This window comes from Bos grunniens, chromosome 29, assembly GCF_055505025.1.
Source record: "Bos grunniens cultivar Pamir isolate PY7600 chromosome 29, Bosgru_T2T1.0, whole genome shotgun sequence".
Classification (NCBI taxonomy): domain Eukaryota; kingdom Metazoa; phylum Chordata; class Mammalia; order Artiodactyla; family Bovidae; genus Bos; species Bos grunniens.
The window spans coordinates 1,212,729-1,220,646 of record NC_141193.1 but is presented as its reverse complement, the minus strand read 5'-3'; the positions used below and the strand labels follow the sequence as shown (position 1 = coordinate 1,220,646).

Genomic DNA, 7,918 nt, shown 5'->3' with positions numbered 1-7,918 from the left:
ACGGGAAAATAATCTGAAAAAGAATGGATACATGTATACGTATAACTGAATCACTTTGCTGTACAACTAAAATTAGCACAACACTGTAAGTCAACTATGGAGAAGGAAATGGCAACCCACTCCAGTATTCTTGTCTGGAGAATTCCATGGACAGAGGAGCCTGCTGGGCTACAGTCCAAGGGGTCACAAAGAGTCGGACACAACTGAGCGACCAACACAAACACAAATCAACTATACTTGAATATAAAATAAAAATAAAATACTTAAAAAGACATTAGTAAGTCTTCTGTGTTTTACCACAATTTATTCATTATATTTTTAAGTGGGATGTATACATTAATATATATATGACATCAGAGAATTGTGGAAGCAATGAGGTCCAGATGAAATAAATTCCAGAGATGGAAAGCTTGTCTCAGATAAACCGAGCATCAGTCGCTGTCTTCCTTCAGGTGACTGGTCAGCTGCGCGTGAGGGCTGGTCACCGGCATAACCCAGAAGGAGGAACTATACTGGGAAAGCAGAGCTGGTGGCCGCTGAGCCTGGCACAGCCACATGAATACACATAAACATTAAAAAAACAGAGAAAACAGCAAAAGCAACAGCAGGAGCACACAATATCTTTGAAGGAACAATCATAAAAATGATAGTTGACTTTTAAACAGAAATGGTGGGATCCAGAAGATAATGGGATGACATTTTACAGAGCTGAGAGAAAAAAAACCTCCCAGCTTGGAGTTTTATACCTAATGAAAATATCCTCCAAAATGTAAGTGGAGTAGAGCTGTTTTCAGCTGAAAGATGATATCACTGAAAGACCTACAACACAAGACATACTAAAGTTCTTCGGGATGAAGAAAAGTAACTCCATATGAGAGTAGGGAGGATCGGGAATTGAGCAAAGGATAGTAGCAAGTGTAAAAATGTTGGTAAGCACACACACACACAAAATAACTGTTTCCAACAATACACTAACATCCTGTGAGACCTTTAACATTTGCAGAAATAAAATGTAGAAGGATAAATGGAATTAAGAGCTGTGAAGTTCTCTCCCTGTTCAGGAAGTCATGAGACTTCAAGAATGTAAAATGTAATCTCCAGAATAATCATTAAAGAATAATACATGAACATATAACTCAAAAGCTAATAGAAGAGATAAACTGAATTTTTAAAATTCAGTGAATCCAAAAGAAGGCAAGATAAAGGAATAAAGAAACAAAGAAGAGATGAAAGAAATAGAAAATAAAAACAGCAATTAAACCCAACAATATCAGTAAATTACAGTCAATGCAAATAATCTAAATACTCCAATAAAAGTCAAATGTCATATTGGAAAATGAAAAGAATTTTCAACTGCATACTATTTACAAAAGGCACACTTTCAATAATGGAACCCAGAAAGGTAAAAAGAAAAAAATGGGAAAAGGATATATCATGCAAACACTAATTTTATAGAAAGTTAGTGTAGCTCTATTAATATCAGACAAGGTAGACTTTAAAACAAAACTCTTACCAGAGAGAACAAAGAACATTTCATGAGGTTAAAAGAGTCAATGAGACCGAAAAAGGAAGCAATCCTAAATTTCTATTAACCAAATAACAGAGCTTCAAAATATATAAAGCAAATGTTGACAAAACTACAAGAAGGAAAATACAAAGCCACAAATGGCATTGAGGATTTTCACTTTTATTCAATATATCTCAGTAACTGATAGAGCAAGGAGGTAAATCAGTAGGGAGTTAGGAGATCTGAATGTCATTAGCCAATTTGACCTCATTGACATATATTGAAATAATACAGAGTATTGCTTTGACAGAGAGACAGAGCATGTGCTTTGACACATACTCAGTAAGAGAAAGATATCTGTTTTCAAATCCCCAAATGTTTGAAAATTAAGGCATAGATTTCAAAATAACCCATAAGCCTAAGAAATCACAGTGGAAATTGGAAGATATTTTGGACTGCCTTATAATGTAAATATGACATCAAAACCTGCTGGATACAGCTTATGCAGTGCTTAAAGGAAGGGGACGACAGAGGATGAGATGGCTGGATGGCATCATCGACTCGATGGACGTGAGTTTGGGTGAACTCTGGGAGTTGGTGATGGACAGGGAGGCCTGGCGTGCTGCGATTCATGGGGTCGCAAAGAGTTGGACACAACTGAGCGACTGAACTGAACTGAAAGGAAATCAACCCTGAATATTCACTGGAAGGACTGATGCTGAAGCTGCAATACTTTGGCCACCTGATGTGAAGAGCTGACTCATTGGAAAAGACCCTGATGCTGGGAAAGATTGAGGGCAGGAGCAGAAGGCAGTGACAGCAGATGAGATGGTTGGATGGCATCACCAACTCAATGCACGTGGCTTTGACCAACTCTGGGAGATGGTGATGGACAGGGGAGCCTGGCGTGCTACAATCCATGGGGTCGCAAAGAGTTGGACATCACTTAGCAACTGAACAACAAAGAAAAATCTACAGGTCAAAACACATACTCTCCTTTTAGAAAAGGAGAGTGAGTGAAAACCAAGTATCTAAACTTGCAAGAAACTGGAAAGAGGAAAGCAGATTGAATCTGAAATAAGGTAGAAGAAAGAAAATAGTAAAACTAATAAAATAAAAATAAATATTAAAAGGGAGCACAAATCAATGAAATTGAAATCAGATGTAAGACAGAGAAAGTTAACATCATCAAGTGTTTGCTCTTCATAAAGATTAACAAAATTTACAAACCACCAGCAATACTGATCCAAAAAGAGAGAAAACGATACATTACAAATAACAGAAATGAAAAGGTGGCATCACTACATACCCTGCACACAATAAAATATGACTAGGTACAAGACTAAATTACATGAACAATTTCAAATTTTGGATAAAATAAGCAAAGCCCTGAAAAACACAACTATATCACAACTGATATAAAGAAATAAATATAAATATAAATAAATATAAATAAATATAAATATAAAGAAATAAAGTGTGAATGGTCCTACATCTGTTAAAAAAAACTGAATCTGTAAATGAAAACCTTTCCGGGAAGAAAGCAGAAGGCCAGTGTCTTCAAGACTGAGTATCTTCAGGGACTTCCCAGATGGCCCAATGCCTAAGACTATGCACTTCCAATGCAGGGGGCCTGGGTTTGATCCCTGGTCAGGGAACTAGATCCCACATACCGCAACTACAGTCCGACACAGCCAAATAAATAAAACATTTTCTTTAAAAAAGAGTGAATACCTCCAGATACTTAAGGAAGATATCACGCCAACTGTGGTAGACAGAACAACGGACACCCAGACATGTTCACATCCTAATCCTCAGAATCTACACGGCAAGAGAGTCCGTGTTTCTAAGACTCGCCATCGACGCTGACACAGCTGGTCTGGATGAGGACGTTACCTGGCGCTAGGAGATACCCACTACAATATTCCTGGCAGCACTGCTACACATAGGAGAACAAGCAGCGGAGGAAATGTGTTCGTCAGTGGAGACCTGCACAGCAGCCACGCTGGATGGACCAGGCTCACCCGCATCAACAAAGACGCACCGAGGCAGTGGGGGGAAGAAGGGAACCTGCAGGAAGGCAGTTAGATGATTCCATACACGAATACTTTACAGCACAGACGGTACTGTGTGGTGTACACGGGGCTTAAACACGCAGCAAAGTGACAAACCAGAGCCAGGAAGACACTGGCCATCTGGAGTGGCACTGCCTCTGGACAGAGGGGTGGGAGAGGCTCTGAGAGCCCGCTGGGGTCTGCACTGTGCGGTTACAACCTGAAGCAAAACGGGAGAAAATGTGGACATGTTTGGGTCCCGCAGTTAGGTGTTTGTTATACCCTTCTCTGTATTTATTTGTCCACTACAAAAATGTCATAACATACTAGGAAAGAAAATAGCCTGAAAGGTGAATAATCTGAGGTTAAAAGCATATGGAAGGGACTTCTCTGGTGGTCCAGGGGTTAAGGAATCCCCTGCTACTGCAGGGGGACACAGGTTCAGTCCCTGGTCCGGGAAGATTTCACATGCCCAGGAGCAACTGAGCCCCTGCGTGCACCACACCCACTGGGCTTCCGAGATGCGACCACTGAGGCCGCAGCACCTAGAGTCAGCGCTCTGCAGCAAGAGAAGCCACCGCAGCGAGACGCCCGCGCACGGCAACTGGAGAGCTGCCCCGGCTCGCTGCAACTGGAGAAAGACCCAAGCAGCCACCCAAGAACCAGCACAGCCAAACAGAAAGAGCACACAGACGGAGGCCGCTTTACTGCATGGCTTTTAATAGCCAAGGTACGGAAAGAATCCAGGGCGTAAAAACGGAGAGTTGGTTGAAGCATCCGCGCACACCCACAACACCCAACTGCACACAGTTACAACCAGGCGGTGGGAGGCGGGGATGCGACGTGCCTCGCAAGTACTTTGTTGCGTGAAAAAAAAAAAAAAAGTCAGACACAAAAGAATGCACACCGCTTGCTCGCGCGTGTACGAAATTCAAGAACAGCAGCACTGACGGAATGGGTCAGAAAGTGAGGGGAGACCGAGAAGGGTCGCCCCGGGGATTTTTAGGACTAGTTCTGGGCGGTCAGCGCAGCTGCCAAAGGCCGCTGTTGGAACACCTGAGTGGGCGTCGTACTAACTATACCTTGACTTAAAAAGGTTGTGGGAAACGTAACGCCACGGGTACAGGTTTACTGTGTCATCAGTTGAAACACGGACGGGTCAGCAGGACCTAGGGAGCTCCGTTTCCTTTGGCGCCGAAGGCGGCTTTCAGGGCGGCCGGAAGGGGGAGCGCACGGGCCGCAGCTACCGCGCTCGCACCTGACCGCCGCGGGCGCGGGTCCCTCGGGGGCGGCGGGCTGTGAGCGCGCCGGGCCCGGCCGGCTCGACCCGCCCCGTAGGGGCCACGGCGCCTCCCGGGGCCCTCGCAGGACTCTGCTCCACCCTGGGGACCCCGAGGCGGTATCCGCACGTGCGGGCTGGCACGGCCGCGATCACCTGCCCGACTTGGACACTGACCGCCTGGCACTGCCGCCCCATCCCGAGAGCCAGCTGGGGAGCTGGAACCCACGCGAGGCGTCCCTTCAGCCCGCAGCCAGCTTCCCAAGCCGCTCCTGCTCCTCCAAAGCTGCGCGCCCGCCGAGATGCTGGCCGCCCCTCCCTGAGCCTGCGGGGTCTGGGGGCGTGAGAGGCAAGGGCCACCCACCAGGCAACGCACCTAGACCTCTGGCCCTCCGCGGCTGGTGCTTGAGGGGAAGGTGGTCTCGCCCCTAACTGCAGAGAACCCAAGAATGCTGCTAAGCATCCTGGTGGCCTTGGAGGTCGCTGTCCTCCCCAGAGTGGGTGCCACCCTACCCAAATGCACCATCCTTGCAAAACCCCAGGTTTTACACGAGAAATGACTCCTTGGATGATAAAATAATCCTGAACTGGAAATTCCCCCGCGGTCCAGCGATTAAGACTATTGCCCTCACTGCCCAGGCCGCGGGTTCAGTCCCTGGTGGTGGCAACTAAGATCCCTCAAGCAGCGAGGTGAGGCCAAAAAATAAAATAACCCTGGCCCAAACATGCTCCCCCAACCAGACACACCCATGCACACCACTGCCTCCCTCCCAGAGGGGGCACAAGGACACCACCCCTCCCCTCAGTTCACTGCCGCCTGCTCAAGGACAGAGCCAGGAGCTGCCCTTGGCCACATGCAGGCGCTGACCACGCCTGGGCTGGGCAGAAGAGGAGCCACTTGGACGGTCCTCCCTTGCCCTCTCTACTGGGCTCATCCTGGATCTGGCCTAGGGAGCAAGAGAGCGGGGAGTCCTCCCAGCCCAGCTGACAGTTCCCCTGTCCCCCACTTCTGAGGGTCCCAGGCCCTTTGGGTTCTGTCCATGCTTCCCCAAGGGCCTCTGATATGGGCTCAGGCCACCGGGCCAGCTGCGGGGCTCAGCCTGAATCTTCCTACACTCTCCCAGGAGCAAGCCTCCCCCATTTTTCAGACATGGAATGAGCCCAAATGCAACAAGCTCCCCGCCACACCCTACACTCCATCCAGACCTGACCTGGCTATGCACCTGGGCTGGGCATCTCGCTGAGTTCAGGGTCCACCTCCAGCCAGGGCTTCTCTCCTCAGTAACACCTTACTCCTTCGGTTCCACCTGGGGCAGGGAAAGAGGAAGGACCTCAACCCAGCCCCAGCCCCAAATAGCCCTGGAGTTAGCCAGTGCTTCCTTCCGGGACAGCCCCGCCCCACCCCCACCCCACGATGTTTGTTATCCAAAGTGCTGGCTCGGAGTCAAGAACACACTCTCCTCCACACACACACACCCAAATACTCACACCTGAGTGCTCAGGCTAGCAAGGGAGAGGCCCACGAACTGTGGACAAAGCTCTGAAGCCAGAGGTCAGGAGAATTGAGAGTGGGAAAGAGAGGGCCCAGTGGAGGCCCTGGCCATCACGACCTTCCCCAGCTGCACTCACAGCTCTAGGGTCCCGAGTGCCCACCTGTCCCAGGAGAGTATAGAAAGCAGTCTCCTGCAAGGATTTTTGTGACCCTTCATTCAAACAGCCGCGGCTGAGGGCGTCTCTCAGATCCCTCCCTCCAGGCGAAGAAGCTGCGCTCTCCGGGGGGCCGAAGCCTCTCTGAGCCCTGAGTTGCCCCCACGGGCTACAGGAGGCCCCGCCCTCACTCTCCACTGGGCAGCCCTGGGGACGGGGGTTAAGGAATGTTTGGGTCGTCTGGTCACAACATCCCCCCACCAAATTATCACCTTCAAAAGCTCCCGGGGTTCCTTGGCCCCCTAGGCAGAAGTCTTTCTCCCCTCCTCAGAGCGAGGCCCCCAGGGCCTGGCACAGGTACACACCTGGCGCAACACAGATGCCCGAAACATGCCCCCCACCCCGCCCTGCAGCTGCCCCGAGCCGGCGGAAGGACGAGGTCTTCGCAGCCTGCGGGGGTCCCTGCGCCTCCGTGGCCTCCAGTCGCTGTCTGTCCATCCTGGGGTGGCCTCCCGGACGCTCCCCTCCGCGCTCCCGGGTGTTTCCGGCAGACACCGCCCGAGGTGTAATTACCTATGTTTGCTCCCGCTCTGGACAACCAGAGTCCAAGCGGCCGAGGGCTCGTGTTCCAACAGAGGTCGGCTGGGGCGGACCCTCAACTGTCTTTACCGGGCTGGGGGGCACCCTGCGAGGGCGGGTCCCGAGAGCGCCGCTTAAGGTGGACTTTTAATTGGAAGCGACAAAGGCTGGGGGTACAGTGCTGCCCAGGGGGCCACCACCTCCCACCAGAGTTCAGATGTGTGACCAGAGGCACACCTTCTCGCCTCTGAGCTTCCCACTCCACCCCCCACCCCGTAAAATGCAGACCCAGGCTCCCACCGCCAGGGCTCGTGGAGAGGGGACGCGCGGATGCCTAAGGTAAAGCGCCGCCTGGGCCGGGCTCGCGGGGTGCGCTCGTGCCCGCCCCGGGCTAGAGAAGCCGCCCGCGGCAGGCCCCGCATGAACAAAGACTGCCGGGGGTGGGGTGGGGTGGGGGGCAGCTCCTGCCAGGCCGGTGGAGAGAGGACGCTCGCGCTCGGGACCCGGACGACTGGACCCTCCGCGTCTGTAAGATGAGACTGGGGGGGCGGTCTCCGGGTGGGGCGGAGCGCTGGGGCCCGGAGGGCTTCCTGGAGGTGGGGTTCCAGGCGCGGGATCGGAGGCCGCGCGGCCCCTTTAAGATCCGGGGCCGGGGCGAGAGGGGAGGGCAGAGGGCGCCCGGCGACGGCGCGGAGGCCGGCCCCCGCCCCCCACGGCCGCCGCCTCTAATCTGCACCCGGAGCCGGGGCGCTGGCTGACGTCACCTGCCCCCGAGCCGCGTGCGCTGATTGGCTGCAGGTGACGTCAGGGGCTTTTTTCGCTTGGCATGACCTCATCCCCGCCGGCGGCCCC

The 7,918-nt window shown here is 51.6% G+C and overlaps 1 long non-coding RNA gene across 1 annotated transcript; it reads right to left on the bottom strand.

The window, feature by feature from the left end:
• Positions 1-278: 278 nt before the first annotated feature.
• Positions 279-7,913, bottom strand: LOC147341670 (uncharacterized). The gene is made up of 2 exons (XR_015157731.1): positions 3,404-7,913; positions 279-542 (listed from the first exon to the last, which is right to left on the bottom strand). It is a non-coding gene; the product is annotated as an uncharacterized LOC147341670 (long non-coding RNA).
• Positions 7,914-7,918: the final 5 nt, after the last annotated feature.